This window comes from Planococcus citri, chromosome 2, assembly GCF_950023065.1.
Source record: "Planococcus citri chromosome 2, ihPlaCitr1.1, whole genome shotgun sequence".
Classification (NCBI taxonomy): Eukaryota; Metazoa; Arthropoda; class Insecta; order Hemiptera; family Pseudococcidae; genus Planococcus; species Planococcus citri.
In genome coordinates, this window is record NC_088678.1 from 6,158,202 (window position 1) to 6,176,005 (window position 17,804).

Sequence of the window (17,804 nt, forward strand, 5' to 3'; positions counted from 1 at the left end):
TCGTTTCATAATGCATGTAAGCAAGTAGGTACACCGGACGACCTTCTCAAAACCAGTCTGACAAGGGAACTTCTTGAGGTGTCACGCTCCGATTTGAACGGGACCGCGATTTTTGGAAACAGCATAGTCTAAAACCCCCAAAACCGAATTTTCAGCTGCCCAGGTTCATTTTTCGATTTTTGGCAAACGTTTGAAAATTCAAAATTGACTGTTTTTGGCGATTTTGATCAGTAAAAATGGTTAAACTAAATCGCAAAACTAATATCAATTGACCAAATCCAAATTTCACCATTTCCAGCCATTCTGGAGCCTCCAGCGCGATTTTCAATTTCTCCAGAATTTTGAGTTTGCTCCAGAAGGCGTGGATACGAAGTTGGGCAGCTAAAAATCGAGTTGTGTATTATACTCTACTTGTTTAACGAGTTTATCCACATTTGAGCCGATTTCGGGAGTGACACCTCAAGAGTGGTTTTTCGATCAGCTTTTTTCAAAATTGAAAAATCCAAAAAACCAAAAGTTTCCCGTTTGCGTGGATGTTTTCGAAATTTGCGCGAATCGCTATATTTTGTCCAAAACTAACCCTCCAAATCCAAATTTCACAATTTCCAGCCATTCTGGAGCCTCCAGCGCGATTTTCAATTTCTCCAGAATTTTGAATTTGCTCCAGAAGGCGTGAATATGCGGTTGAGCAGCTAAAAATCGAGTTGTGTATTACACTCGACCTGTTGAACGAGTTTATCCACATTTGAGCCGATTTTGAGAGTGACACCTCAAGAGTGGTTTTATGACCAGCTTTTTTCAAAATAATTAAAAAATCCAAAAAAACAAGTTTACTCCCAAAATCGGCTCAAATGTGGATAAACTCGTTGAATAGGTCGAGTATAATACACAACTCGATTTTTAGCTGTCCAACTTTATATTCACACCTTCTGGAGCAAATTCAAAATTCGGGAGAAATTGAAAAATCGCGCTGGAGGCTCCAGAATGGCTGGAAATCGTGAAATTGGGATTTGGGGAGTTATTTATGGACAAAATACAGCGATTCGCGCGAATTTCAAAAATTTCCACGCAAACGGGAAACTTTTGATTTTTTGGATTTTTCAATTTTGAAAAAAAACTGATCAAAAAACCACTTTTGAGGTGTCACTCTCAAAATAGGCTCAAATGTGGATAAACTCGTTAAACAGGTCGAGTATAATACACAACTCGATTTTTAGCTGCCCAACTGCATATTCACGCCTTCTGGAGCCTCCAGTGCGCGATTTTTCAATTTCTCCAGAATTTTGAATTTGCTCCAGAAGGCGTGAATATGCAGTTGGGCAGCTAATAATCGAGTTGGGTATCATACTCTACCTGTTTAACCAGTTTATCTACATTTGAACTGATTTTGGGAGTGATACCTCAAGAGTGGTTTTTTGACCAGCTTTTTTCAAAATGAAAAAATCCAAAAAATCAAAAGATAACCGTTTGCGAGGAAATTTTTGAAATTCACTCGAATCGCTGTATTTTGACCAAAACTAACCCCCCCCCCCAATCCAAATTTCACAATTTCCAGCCATTCTGGAGCATCCAGCGCGATTTTCAATTTCTCCAGAGTTTTGAATTTGCTCCAGAAGGCGTGAATATGAAGTTGGGCAGCTAAAAATCGAGTTGTATATTACACTCGACCTGATGTTTAACGAGTTTATCCACATTTGAGCCTATTTTGAGAGTGACACCTCAAGAGTGGTTTTCTGAGGTGTCATTCTCGCTCCAAAACGGCTGGAAATGGTAGGATTTGCGCTCCGGGGGTTAGTTCTTAAAAAATACAGCGATTCGCGCAAATTTCAATAATTTCCTCACAAACGGCTATCTTTTGATTTTTTGGATTTTTTAATTTTGAAAAAAGCTGGTCAAAAACTCACTCTTGAGGTGTTCCCTCCAGAATCGGCTCAAATGTGAATAAATTCGTTAAACAGTTCGAGTATAACACACAACTCGATTTTTAGCTGCCGAACTTCATATTCACGCCTTCTGGAGCAAATTGAAAATTCTGGAGAAATTGAAAAATCGCGCTGGAGGCTCCCGAATGGCTGGAAATGGCGGAACTCGGCCTCAGGGGGTTTGTTGTGTTCGAAATACGGCGATTCGCGCAAATTTCGAAAATTTCCTCGCAAACGGTAAAAATTTGATTTTTTTGGATTTATCATTATGAAAAAAGCTGGCCAAAAAACCACTCTTGAGGTGTAACTCCCAAAATCGGCTCAAATGTGGATAAATTCGTTAAGCAGGTCGAGTATAACACACAACTCGATTTTTAGCTGCCCAACTTCATATTCACACCTTCTGGAGCAAATTCAAAATTCTGGAGAAATTGAAAAATCGCGCTCGCTGGAGGCTCCATAATGGTTGGAAATGGTGAAATTTAGATTTGGGTAATTAATATAAGTTTTGGGGCTTATTTTGACCATTTTTACCTATTGATCAAGTACGTACTTTTTTTAAAAAAAGCATAAATCGCCAAAAACAGTCAATTTTGAATTTTCAAAAATTCTCCAAAAATCAAAAAATTGAACTTGGGCAGCTGAAAATTTGATTTTGATGGTTTTAGATTATGCTGTTTCCAAAAATCGCAGTCCCGTTCAAATCGGAGTGTGACACCTCAAGAGGTTCCCTTGTAAGTAAAGGTGCTGAATTTCATTTGGGTCATTCCATTTTTGCACTTTACGCCAATTCAACCTCAAAATGGTAAAGGAGGAGGCGGGGTTGGCGATTTTTCTGAAATTTTTCCTGTGAGAACATCTTCCGAAGGGATGACCAATAGCGCAAATCGCAGCCCTCTAGCCCTTTATTGAAGACTGCTAGGGGTGTCAAAGTTTTCAGTGAACTTGAAATATCATCAATTTCAGCAGTGGATTACTCGATAACCGCGATACCTACTAAAATGAAACTTTGTCCAATAGTTAGATGTTTTGAAAGGCTTTTTGGTGATATCATAAAAATCAGTGTTGCCACTTTTTTTTCGTACGAAAAATTAGCTCGAAAAGTTTCAAAACGTAGTTTTCATATCGTTCCGTCTCTCAAAAATTCTGAAAAAAATACACTTTGGACAACATTTCCTGCCGAAAACCATATTGAAAAATTGGGATGGCATTATGTCGTGAAGTCGATTTAAAAAATTTGATAGTTCGCGAAAAAAATATTCGATTTTTTTGATTTAAAACACGAAAAAAAAAGTTTTGACAGGTGAAGTTGACCCATTTGACCCCTGTTTTTACGTATCCGTTGAAAAAGTTGAAAAACCCCCTTCACTCGATAAAAGGAACTCATCACAAAAAAAAAATCAAAATTCGAAAAAATTCAATTTTCAATTCCAAACATCAAAAAACGTTTACATTTGTTCAGTTATCCTATTTTGACCTCTCTTTATGACGTATTTTATGAAAAAATTGATAAAAATCACACTCATAGCAGCAAAGAAACGAACTGAAGTTTTTTTCTTCTTCAAAAAACTAATAAAATTTATAATTTAATTCGACGTGACAAAAACCTCGATTTCTTTCTTCGAATTAGATAAACAAAAATACGAACCTATCTGCCAGAGGCGAAGCAAAACTATGGTTCGACATTTCCATACTCATGGTCAAGTGTAGGGTACTCGTCAGCAACTGCCAACCCATACTTTTGGAAAGATTTTGAACTGCGATCATTTGATGATGACTATTCTGCAGATCACACAGAAAACAAATTACAATAACACAGTGAAATAAAAGTAAATTTCATTTCAACAACTCGATTGGGTAAAATGTTGTGGAAATTTCAATGTTCAAAAATCTGCTAGGGCGGTGCTCTAGAACTACAACTCAAAATGGTTAGAAACCGTTTCCAATCGATTTGGAGGGTCGAAAACAGGGCACACATCAGATTTCAGCTTTCTAGGTCCATTTGATGAAATTTTGATTTTTTTATCATATTTTTTGACGCAAGTTTAATTTTTTTAAAATTCATTACAAATCAAAATCGTTTTTCTGACTTTAAAAATTTGATCTACTGTTTCTAAATTCGTATTCGAAAAATCAGATCACCTCGATTCGAACCTAATGGACAATTATTTCAGCTGATTTTCAAATTCTGTATTCTGGATTTTTTTTATTCGCCATTGAAAATAAACGGTCACAGGTGTAGAAGTGATTTACGTAATTTTTCTCATAAGGATTATAAAATTACTTACTTATTTTCATACTCGAGTTCAATTAGTTCATATTTTATCATTTTTGGCAGGAAATTTGAATTCGCCTGAAACAAAGAAAAATTAAGGTGGATTAGTTGGTTAAAATTATTGATCAATCAACAGTTATACGATGAAATAATACGTAATAGCCCAAGCCCAGGGCCAAAGTAAAAATGCTGACGACCTCGACGTTTAATAAAGAGCCAGAAATCAATATTCACGAAGAAAGGATCATAAAACTTCGAAAATTAATTGTAAAAATCACTCAAAAATATCGAAAATTGATGGACCATCAGAAAACGACCATTTTGGTAAATCAAGTGCTTCAGATCATTGAAAAATGAAAAATGGTACCAAGAATTCGTAGGAAATTCTCAGAATTAAATAATGATTGGCCAAATCTGCAGAAAGTGTCATGTTTGTCAAATTGACCTCTCACCCCCCCCCCCCCCCCCCGAAGTTCATCGTGGTATTGAACGGAATTTTTTGCGCGAAAAAATCACTCCTTTTTTTCAACCAAATTTTTAGAAAGCTCTCCACTCGACCACTCCCCCCACACGTACCAAAAAATTAACGAAGTCAAACTTTTCACAAGAAAATGTCCAGAAAGATTGGAATTGGAAGAACATTTGCGTGTAAAGTATTTTATAGCTTCAATTTAAAAAAAAAAAAAAAAAAAACAAGCGAGGTCTGGGGGACCTGGCAAGAGGGTTGCCCAGATTTGATAAAAATATCCTCTTTTTTTTTAAATTTTCTATATAGGTAACCAAAGTGATTATTTTTGCTATTTTCTCTGTTCTGTTTTACACTACACTGAAATGAAATAAATCCAAATCCAAAATCGTCAAAATGATTTTTTCCAAAATTAAAAATTCAAAAATACAAAAATCCGAATGAAAAATGACACATTTCTGGCATTATATTAAACTTTCAAAACTGAAAAAAATGATCACTTTACAATTTGATCTGACATTTATATCACAAAAAAAAATCAAAATTCGAAAAAATTCAAAAAATAAACGAATTTTAATTTTTTTGCTATGAGTGTGATTTTTATCAACTTTTTCACGAAATACGTCAGAAAGAGGTCAAAATAAGATATCTGAATAAATCCAAACTTTTTTTGATGTTTGGAATTGAAAATTGAATTTTTTCGAATTTTGATTTTTTTATGATGAGCTCATTTCACCGGGTGAAGAGGTTTTTCAACTTTTTCAACGGATGCGTAAAAATAGGGGCCAAATGGGTCAACTTCACCAGTCAAAACTTTTTTTCATGTTTTAAATCGAAAAATCGCATTTTTTCGCAAACTTTCAATTTTTTTAAATCGATTTTACGAAATAATGCCACCCCAATTTTTTAATATGTTGTTCAGCGTAAAAAGTTGTCCAAAATATATTTTTTTCAGAATTTTTGAGAGTCGGAACGATATGAAAACTACGTTTTAAAACTTTACGAGCTAATTTTTCGTACCTACGAAAAAAGTGGCAACACTGATTTTTATGATATCACCAAAAAGCTTTTCAAAACCCTTAACATTTGGAAAAAGTTCCATTTTGGTAGGTATCGCAGTTATCGAGTAATCCATTGCTGAAATGGATGATATTTCAAGTTCACAGAAAACTTTGACACCCCCTAGCAGCCTTTAAAAAAGGACTAGAGGGCTGCGATTTGCGCCATTGGTCATCCCATCAAAAGGTCTATCCACAGGAAAAATTTCAAAAAAATCGCCGCCCCCCATACCACATCTTGGTCGAATTGACGTGTAATGACCAATTTAGCACCCCATATATGATAATTTTCCTAAAAGTAAAATCTACATGCCAAATTTCGGGGTTTTTCAGAAAAATATGTATTTTGAATTTGAAATTTTGTTTGGAATCTGTTTTTAGGACAATTTTCTTAAAACTAGAGAATCCGAAAATTTATTGGAGACGGTTTGAAACACCCCTGAATTCATTAGGAACGTCGAAAATTGAAAATACATTTCAATCATCATTCTAGCTTTCGTTCGTATACCTAAATTAATCTGAAGCTGAACAGATAGTAGTTAATGACAAGAGGAATAAAATTGAGTATGATATCACTGTTCAAAATAAAATAAGAAGAATCAGTCAATCAAAGAGACGTTCACACAGTTGCTCATCACCACGGAGAACTTCGTTCATTTTGGTGTTTGTATTTTGTCGCGCACTTTTTCGCTGCGCAGTCTGAATCGACGTAATCGTCTTTCCCCAGTCCCCTCCGTATCCCAAACCAAATCGTCCACTTTACAGTTTCAAAAAAATAGCCAGGAAACCATAAACCATACCTATGTTAGAACGCTACGGTGTTTGGGTTCGAGTTCAATAAAAGAAAAGTCAAAATGATAACGTATAGCCACTCGGTAATCAATAATATTATTCAATACTGACGGAAATAAATTACATTTCATAATCTAATTAACTAATACTGAGAAATTCTACAAAAAATGATAAATATTCATAGGTAGCTTTCACGAAATGGTACATTATGTTGCATGTTCTTAAGCTTAGCTACATATACGAGGTTGCGTAAATTTAGATTACCGTGCTGGTAGAGGTAGGTACGTAATAGGTAATGTAAGTATATCACTGGTCCAGTTCAACAAGTTAAACACAATCATACTTTTCAGTACCTATACCTAATAGGTACTTTTCCAATCAGAGAAAATCTGTAGATCGAAGATCATCATCATTTCAGTGTAATTAGCCTAACTGTACAAAATAATCAATCACACAACCAGTGAGTACAACACCCAAGGAGAGGGGTTCAGAACTGCAATCCTTGAAAAATAGCAAAAAAAGTGACCAAAAATTTGAGAAAAAGTGACCAAAATTTAGAGAAATGAGACCTAATATATATTATGTTGGTCGGGGAGCCCGCGTACGGATCTATTGCACCCCCCCCCCCCGTCGATCATCCGGGACAAATTTTTTCTTAAAGGAGGAGTCCTAAGAAACATTTCTAGCCCTTGTGACAAGGTCAGCAAAAATCGCAGATTTTGCGTTCCAACATAGGACCTGCACGACATTTTTTAAACCGTACAAAGGTAGATCGGAAGATCAGACAAAAATTTCACCTGTCAAAATTTCAAGTGCTAAAGTGCTTTTTTCGATTTTTGGTGAATTTTTGAAAATCAAATTCAGGCCAAAAATAAGGAGAGAATCAAAATTTTACCAAATTGACCAAGAAAGCTGAAATTTGGAATATACCCAATTATCGACACGCCAAATCGATTGGAAACTGTTAAAACCCGTTATGAGCAGTTCTAGAGCCTCCAGCAGATTTTTGAAACCCGGAATTCCCACAAAATCTCATAAAATGGAGTTGGAACGCCGAAAGTAATTCTGCAAACTAATTTCCATACGCTACGAAGTCGACTGCAGGTGGATTTCAAGTCGTTTTGGAGCCTCCAGCGACTTTTTGAAAATCACTGGAGCCTCCAGCAGATTTTTGAAACTTGAAATTTTCACAAAATTCCATCAAGTAAGGTTGAAAAGTGGAAACTAATTTCGATACTCTAATTATGAAGTCGACTGCAGGAACATAGATTTCAAGTCGTATTGGACGCTCCAGCGAATTTTTGGAAACAACTGAAACCTCCAGCAGATATTTGAAACTTGAAATTCACTCCACACTCCAATTTCAACATGCTATCACGTAGACTGCAGGTGGGTTCAAGTCATTTTTGAAGCCTCCAGCGACCTTTTGAAATTGCTGGAGCGTCCAGCCGAGTTTTCTATGTTCGAAATTTCCATAAAATGTAACCAAACATAGCTGCAAATCCAAGAGTTCAAGTCATTTTCGAGCCTCCAGCGACTTTTTGTAAATTACTGGAGCCTCCAGCAGATTTTTAAATGTTTGAAATTTCCATAAAATTTAATCAAACTGAGCTGGAAATCCAAAATTCACTCCATTCTCCAATTTCAACAAGCTATTGAATCGACTACTGGTGAGTTTGAGTAATTTTCGAACCTCCAGCAACTTTTTGAAAATCACTGGAGCCTCCAGTAGATTTTTGAAACTTGAAATTTCACAAAATTTCATCAAATGGAGATGGAAAGCCAAAATTTGTGCTGCAAACTAATTTCAATACGCTACGAAGTCGACTGCTGCCTCCAGCGACTTTTTGAAAGGTTGTATATGGCGTTTTTTGGAAAATTGAAATTTCCAAAAAGTAGCTGGAAGCTTCAAAACCATTTGAAACCACCATGCAGTCGACTTCATATCGTGTTGAAGTTAGTTTGCAGCTTGCCAACTCTATTTGATAAAATGTTATGGGAATTCTAAGTTTCAAAAATCTGGTGACTCCAGTAATTTTCAAAAAGTCGCTGGAGGCTCCAAAACGACTTGAAATCCACCTGCAGTCGACTTCGTAGCGTATTGAAATTAGTTTTGCAGAATAAATTTTGGCTTTCCATTTCCATTGTAATTTTCAAAAATCTACTGGAGGCTCCAGTGATTTTCAAAAAGTCGCTGGAGGCTCCAAAACGACATGAAACCTTGGATTTGCAGCTATGTTCGGTTAAATTTTATGGAAATTTCGAACATTGAAAAGTCTGCTGGAGGCTCCAGCAACTTCAAAAGGTCACTGGAGGCTCCAAAATTACTCAAACTCGCTAGCAGTCGATTTAATAGCTTGTTAGAATTGGAGAATGGAGTAAATTTTGGATTTCTAGCTCTGTTTGATTAAATTTTAGAGAAATATCAAACATTGAGAAATCTGCTGGAGGCTCCAGTAATTTACAAAACGTCGCTGGAGGCTCGAAAAAGACTTGAACCCTTCGATTTGCAGCTCCGATTTGTTTAATTTTAGGGAAATTTCGAACATTGAACAATCTGCTGGAGGCTCCAGCAACTTCAAAAGGTCGCTGGAGGCTCCAAAATTATTCAAACTCGCCAGCAGTCGATTTAATAGCTTGTTGGAATTGGAGAATGGAGTGCATTTTGGATTTCTAGCTATGTTTGATTAAATTTTATGGAAATTTCAAGCATTGAAAAATCTGCTGGAGGCTCCAGTAATTTACAAAACGTCGCTGCAGGCTTGACAATGACTTGAACCCTTGGATTTGCAGCCATGTTTGGTTACATTTTATGGAAATTTCGAACATTGAAAACTCGACTGGAGGCTCCAGCAATTTCAAAAGGACGCTGGAGGCTCCAAAATGACTTGAACCCACCTGCAGTCTACGTGATGGCGTGTTGAAATTGGAGTGTGGAGTAAATTTCAAGTTTCAAATATCTGCTGGAAGGTTTCAGTTGTTTCCAAAAATTCGCTGGAGCGTCCAAAACGACTTGAAATCTATGTTCCTGCAGTCGACTTCATAGAGTATCGAAATTAGTTTCCACTTTTCAACCTTACTTGATGGAATTTTGTGAAAATTTCAAGTTTCAAAAATCTGCTGGAGGCTCCAGTGATTTTCAAAAAGTCGCTGGAGGCTCTAAAACGATTTTAAATCCACCTGCAGTCGACTTCGTAGCGTATGGAAATTAGTTTGCAGAATTACTTTCGGCGTTCCAACTCCATTTTATGAGATTTTGTGGGAATTCCGGGTTTCAAAAATCTGCTGGAGGCTCTAGAACTGCTCATAACGGGTTTTAACAGTTTCCAATCGATTTGGCGTGTCGATAATTGGGTATATTCCAAATTTCAGCTTTCTTGGTCAATTTGGTAAAATTTTGATTTTCTCCTTATTTTTGGCCTGAATTTGATTTTCAAAAATTCACCAAAAATCGAAAAAAGCACTTTAGCACTTGAAATTTTGACAGGTGAAATTTTTGCCTGATCTTTCGATCTACCTTTGTACGGTTTAGAAAATATCGGCTCTATCCAATGACATTGTCTTACATTTTTAATGTTGAACTGCAGTGGATTTTCAATTTTTTTTTAAAATTATGATTCTGAAGGATTTTTATGAAAAATATTGATCAGTTCCTAAAATTTTTCACTTTTTAACACGACGACAAATTAATCTTTCAAATAAGAGCCCGATGTCACTTTTTTTGGCAATTTACGCCGAAATAGTGACAAAACTGACTTACAAGTGAAATTAGTGACTAATTCATTTTTCAAGTCCTGCTATATATAGGCATTTCTTTCGTTACAACAAGGATTCAAATTCCACCTCCGAGCGGAATGCAATTACCTACCGAAAAAGATGGATAAGTAACTCACTTCTATCAGTAGGTAGCCGAAGAATCATCACGAAGAAAACTGCTCAGAATATTCGATGAATAATAACGCTCTTTTAATCTTTTTCGATTCGAATATCATCAACTCGCCAGGTTCGGGGTTCTCCAGTTGCTACATATATAGAGGGGCGTCATATGGTAATCGTTGTAGAACGTAGAAGGTTTAGACCGGAAACCGTACACAATTTCAAAAAATTTTCCACAGACATGTGTCGAACCTCTGTTTCCATATTTATGTATACAACGGTGTCTGCCATAATGCACACTTCTCTGTTTAACACTCTTTATAAAATCCTCAAGGTCACAATATTTTTCGACGCGGAATTTCGATTTTAGGTAGGTAGGTACCTATACCGAACGAAACACGAATCGCGCCTGGCGCCATATCACTTCACTTAATATGATTCGAAGTCAACTCGCATTTTGCAAATCAAATAAAGGCCTATCGATCTCGAAAAATCATTATTAGCACCATCACGAGAAAAGATCACTGTTCACTTGGCAAGCTCGAGAAACATAAAAAAAATGCAGCGTTTTAAACGCTAAAAAATGATAAGTCATACACGCGCGGAGCAGTAACTAGCAAGAGGAATACGAAGAATACAGAAGTGCAGAACGCAGATAAGATAACATTGAATTGAACACCCAGTACAAAGTACACTATAGCCCCACTACGACTACCGGCCGCGGCCGGCTCCGTCATTGCATTGCAACTGCATAAATGTACAACCGCATATTGAACGTATAAAAAAAACAACACGTGTGCATAATGTATGTACATAATTACATTGCTGACGAACGAAAACAATTTCGTGTTCGTGAAAATTGACTGGTATTTTTACACATGATTAGGATATTACAGTATGACACTAAAGTATAGTGCCGATGCCGGATGGCTTTTATTTCTAAAGGGAAAGAGCTAGAGTAGTCTACAGTCCAAGTGCGAAAAAGTGTCATTTGCTAGTGGGTCGTTTTTGGGGACAAAAAAAAGAGTAGGATTTTTGTTAGTATCTCATTAGCATTCAAGAAAAGGGCATTTCGGATTTTTTGGTCTGCACAATAGGGAGCTGGAAGCTGGAGCCTCAAAACCCCCATTTTTCAAAGTTGGCCGGGGACAAAATTTTTTTAAAAAATTTGGTAGAGGACACCCTCCCGAGTATAGATATATATTTTTTTTGAGTGGGCTCCCGCACAGTTGCCTTCCAGAGCTGTATAAAGACAATTTTTTGCCAATTTTGGCACTTTTTCACACAAAAACAGCTTTGTAGAATCAATAAGGCCTTCGGGACAAAAAATACGCACCAACATGATTGCATCCATTCATCCCACGCTGATAGAGACCGCCATTGTCCAAAACGACCGGCACAATGATCCGCAGTGAATTTTCAAAGTTACGCATGCGGGTCATTTTATGAAAAAATTAACTGTATGACTTTTCGACAACGTGACCATGCGACCTATCAAAGTGGGTTAAAATTTCGCGAGAAAAACAAAAATCTGAATTAAAATTTTTTTGAGCATTTCGTGAAAATTTTGAGCTGAAAAAATTGTATAAATGTATGACATTTTGACAAAGTGACCATGCGACCTATCAAAGTGGGTTGAAATTTCGCGAGAAAAACGAAAATCTCAATAAAAATTTTTTTGAGCATTTCGTAAAAATTTTGAGCTGAAAAAATTGTATGAATCATTTCTCAAATATTTTCAGTCTGTTGTAGCATGCGATCTATTCGACTTTTTCAGGTCAAATATTCTTGCATTTATAAATAATTATATTGATTGATTGATTGATTGTATGTTTCTGCTTCGTTTTCACGTTTTGGTTTTACCAAACTGAAGCGATCTTCAGGTATATTTCATTGAAAATACTGAACAATGTACGTGTGTGATTTTTGAGGCTCAAGATTGTTGAGATGAGCCATTCATGAAAATCTATCCTAATCTTTATGTTTTTACGCAAAATTTAAACGTTTTCGTATACGTTGAAATGTTACAACAGATCAAAAATAATTTAAACAATGATTTTCATGAAATGCTCAAAAAAAATTTTCATTGAAATTTCTGTTTTTCTCGTGAAATTTTAACCCATTTTGATAGGTCGCATGGTCACGTTGTCGAAATGTCATACATTCATTTATGAATTTTTCAACTCAAAATTACCATGATATGCTCAAAAAAAAATTTCATTGAAATTTCTGTTTTTCTCGCGAAATTTTAACCCACTTTGATAGGTCGCATGGTCACGTTGTCGAAAAGTCATTCAGTCAATTTTTTCATAAAATGGCCCGGATGCGTAACTTTGAAAATTCACTCAGCAGATTTTTGAAACTCGAAATTCCCACAAAATTCCATCAAATTGGAGTTGTAAAGCTAAAATGTATTCTAAAAACTAATTTCAATACGCTACGAAGTACTGCAGGTGAATTTCAAGTCGTTTTGGATCCTCCAGCGACTTTTGGAAAATTCCTGAAACCACCAGTAGATTTTTGAAACTTTAAATTTTCACAAAATTTCATCAAATGGAGATGGAAAGCTGAAATTTATTCTACACTCCAATTTTAACACCCTCTGAAAACGACTTCTGGTGGATTTCAAGTCATTTTAGAGCATCCAACGACTTCTTTGAAAATTACTGGAGCCTCCAGTAAATTTTTGAAACTTTAAATTTTCACAAAATTTCATCAAACTAAGATGGAGAGTCGAAATTCATTCTGCAAACTAATTTCAATACGCTACGAAGCTGACTGCTGGTGAATTTCAAGTCGTTTTGGAGCCTCTAGCAACTTTTTGAAAGGTTGTATGACGTTTTTTTGGAAAATTAAAATTTCCTAAAAGTAGCTGGAAGCTTCAAAACCATTTGAATTTTGAAACCACCATGTAGTCTGCGAAGTAAATTTCAGCTTGCCAACTCCATTTAATAAATTAATGTTGGGGAAATTTCAAGTTTCAAAAATCTACTGGAGGCTCCAGTAATTTTCAAAAAAGTCGCTGGAGGCCCTAAAATGACTTGAACCCACCTGAAGTCGTCTTCAGAGTTGTAGAGCGTGAAAAATTGAACCATTTTCGCTGATTGGATTTTGAAACCGGCTCATCGATTTGCAACTATAAGTCATCAAGAGTTACCTAAAAATTGGAGATCGAGAAAAAAGCTTGAAGCATGAAAATAAATTACAGAATTCTGTTCAATCACATTTTGAAACCGGTTCGTTGGTTTGCATTCAGCAACCAGTTCTTTATAATTACCTAAAAATTGAAGATAGAGAAATAATAAGCTTGAAACAAAAGTTGTAGAGCGTAAAAAATTGAACCATTTAAGCTGATCAGATTTGAAACCGGTTCATTAAATCGCAACCAGGTAACTCTTCTGGTGGCTTGCTGCGATGTAATGAACCGGTTTCAAAATCTGATCAGCAAAACAACTTATGTTTCAAACTTTTTTCTCTGATCCCCAATTTTTAGGCGATTGTCAAAAACATGGTTGCTAAACGCGAACTAATGAACCGGTTTCAAAATTGGATTACAAAAAATTGTGTTATTTTACATACTCTACGACTTTTTTTTTCAAGCTTTTTTCACTATCTACAATTTTAGGATAATTTTTGATAAGTGGCTGCGAATTGATGAACCGGTTTCAAAATTCAATCAGCAAAAATGGTTCAATTCTTCACGCTCTACAAGTTTTGTTTCGAGCTTTTTTCTCTATCTTCAATTTTTAGGTGATTATCAAAAACTGGTTGCTGAATGCAAACCAATGAACCGGTTACCGGTTTCAAAATGTGATTGAACAGAATTTTGTAATTTTTCATGCCCCACAACTTTTGTTTCAAGCTTTCTTCTCGATCTCCAATTTTTAGGTAATTCTTGAAATTACATATTATGTATCTAGGTACTGGAAAAAGTTAGGACTTTTTCCAAATGTTGGCTAAAAAATTGTGACCGTCAAAAGTTTTTGAATCTCTCGATAAAAAATCAAAATTTTCTCAAACTGCCAAACATTGAAACTTTTTTGAATTTTTGGAAAAAACCAGAACTTTTTTCAAATTTTGAATAAAAAAATAGCATAGAATACCCTACTTTTTCAAAATTCTGAAAAAATTCAAGTCAGTGGAATTTTTCGATTTTTGGTGAATTTTTGAAAATTAAATTTAGGCTAAAAATGAGGGAAAAAATCAAAATTTTACCAAATTGATCAAAAAAGCTGAAATTTGGGATATATCCTATTTTCGACATGCCAAATCGATTGGAAACTGTTTCAAACCGTTTTGAGCAGTTCTGGAGCCTCCAGCACATTTTTGGAACTCAAAAGTTCCAAAAAATTTCATCAAAATGGAGTTGGAAAGCTGAAATTTATTCTGCAAACTAATTTCAATGCGCTACCAAGTACCGCAGGTAAATTTCCAGTCGTTTTGGAGCCTCCAGCAACTTTTTGAAAATTCCTGAAGCATCCAGCAGATATCTGAAACTTTAAATTTTCACAAAATTTCATCAAATGGCGATGGAAATCTGATATTTACTCTACACTCTAAATTTTAACACCCTGTGAAGACGACTTCAGGTGGGTTCAAGTCATTTTGGAGCATCCAGCGACTTTTTGAAAATTACTGGAGCATCTAGTAGATTTTTGAAACTTGAAATTCCCGCAACATTTTACCAAATGAAGTTGGTAAGCTAAAATTTACTTCGCCAACTAATTTCAATACGATATGAAGTCGACTACATGGTGATTTCAAATGGTTTTGAAGCTTCCAGCTACTTTTTGGAAATTTCAATTTTCCAAAAAACTCCATACGACCTTTCAAAAAGTCGCTGGAGGCTCCAAAACGACTTGAAATCCGCCAGCAGTCGACTTCGTAGCGTATTGAATTTAGTTTTCAGAATTAATTTCGACTTTCTACATCCCTTTGATGAAATTTTGAGGAAATTTCAAGTTTCAAAAATGTACTGGAGGCTCCAGTGATTTTCAGAAAATCGCTGGAGGCTCCAAAACGACTTGAAGTCTCCCTGCAGTTGTCTTCGTAGCGTATTGAAATTAGTTTGCAGAGTAAATTTCGGCTATCCAAATCCATTTGATAAAATTTTGTGAGAATTTCAACTTTCAAAAATCTGCTGGAGGCTCCAGAGTTGCTCAAAACGGTTTTAAAACAGTTTCCAATCGATTTGGCACATCGAAAATATGGTATATCCCAAATTTCAGTATTCTTGGTCAATTTGGTAAAATTTTGATTTTTTCCCCTCATTTTTGGCCTAAATTTGATTTTCAAAAATTCACCAAAAATCGAAAAACGCACTTTAGCACTCGAAATTTTGACAAGTGATAAATTTTTGTCTGATCTTTCGATCTACCCTTGTACGGTTTGAGAAATATTGTGCAAGTCCGATGTTGGAACGCAAAATCTGCGATTTCGGCTGACCTGTCAATCAAAATGGCCGCCATTTTGTGAGTAGGGCTACTTTTTTTTTTGAGTACAAGTGCTAGAAATGTTCCTTAGGACTCCTCCTTTAACAAAAAAGTTGTCCCTGAGGATCAACCGGGGGGGGGGGGGTGCAATAGATCCTTAAGCGGGCTCCTCGACTAGGATTTTTGGGAAAAAATCAGAATTTTTTTTCAAACTTTGTATATTTAAAAAAAGGAGCTTGGAATACCCCACTTTTTTAAAATACTGAAAAAAAATCAAGTCGATTTAAAAATTGATATTTTTGAATTTCTGTAAAAAAAACATTCTGGTTAAATTTCCAATTTTTGACAAAAATCAAATTTTTTAAAAATCCTTTAAAACAAAACTTTTTAAAACTTTTGACAAAACCCCAGAACTTTTAAAAATTTCTGGACTGCCAAAAAATTAAGACTTTTTTACAATCTCTCGCTAAAAATGCAAGATTTTCTTTAATTTCTGGCAAAAATTGTGATTTTTCAAAAGAAATTGTCTCGGCTAGAATCAGAACTTCTTTAAATCTCATGGTTATAAAATCTAGACTTTTTCGCATTTCTGGCGAAAATAAGGACTTTTGTTTGAACTCTGCCTGAAAAATCGAGAATTTTTCTTTCAGACGAAAATCACGACTCCTTTATTTTGACTATGGCAAAAAAGCGGGGCTCTTTCAAATTTATTGCTGCAAAAAATTTTGACTTCTTTGAAAACTCAACTATAAAAACAGAACTTTTTTTCAATTTTTAAAAATCTTCAATTGTAAAATGAAACTTTTTAGGATTTTTGGCAAAAAAAATAAAGATCTTCTTAAATGTTGGAAAAATCGAGACCTTTTTGAAATTTTGACAAAAATCATGATTTTGGCCAAAACATTTAGAACTTGTTCGCAATTTTGACAATAAAATAGAACTTTTCATAGTAAATTTTACACAAAAAATACATTCGAAGGGCACTTCTGACGACTCTTTTTAGACTTTTCCTAATGAAATGCTAATTTTTTTTGGACTACTACTGATAACTTGGAAAATCATGACCCCAAAATTCGTCAGAAATGCTCAAAGAAAACCATCTTCGAAATATTCAAATTTTTCGCGAAATTTTAACCTATTTTGATATGTCACAAGGTCGATTTTGAATAATCTGACGACAATTCATTTTTAATCAAAATGGGGGGGGGGGCGATTTTAAAATTTGCCCGGACTCGTCTGGTCATCACCTGGGCTCTATTATGCAAGTCGTTTTTCACGAACTATGATTCAATGAGCGTGGAAGCAACCTCTTTATATTATGATTCTCTGTCAAAATTTTAACCCAATTTGATATAGGTGCCTATGTATTGTATATTCCTTCGAGAATCGAATACAGCACAAAAACCTTCAACACGATACAACTCCAGGTAGTTCTAGTCTAATGCTGACAAAGCTGGTTCTATTGTTCGTTATACTTAGTTGACTATTCATTCCCATATTGCAGTTTAGGAAGAAATAACTCTTGCTTCTCAGTTTTTACTATTTATTAGTGCAAAGCTTTTCAAACACCAAGTGTTCATCATCAGGCTTAAATCACTATTGAACAAAATAACCAAGTCTACAAGCTTATATACTAGTGTACAAGGGTGTGGTAGTTTAACAGTACAAGGGTGTGGCAGTACAAGGGTGTGGTCATGTGGAAGAGGGTGTGGTTGTAGGTGAGGATGTGGTAGGAGTCATGTCTTCAAGTTTGGTTTTAATAACAGAAAGTAGGATATTTTCTAAGGGTTTTAAGTCATTATTTAGTAAATTTGTTTTGTTTTTCTTCATGGCTATTGCTTCCCTAATGTTTAATTGAGATGGTTTATCTATTTTTTGTATGAGGTTCAGGTTTTCAAAGGAAGTAGTGTGGTTGGTGGCAATGAGATGATCTGAGAGAGCAGACTTATTTTCATATTTGTATTTAGCATAATAAAGATGTTC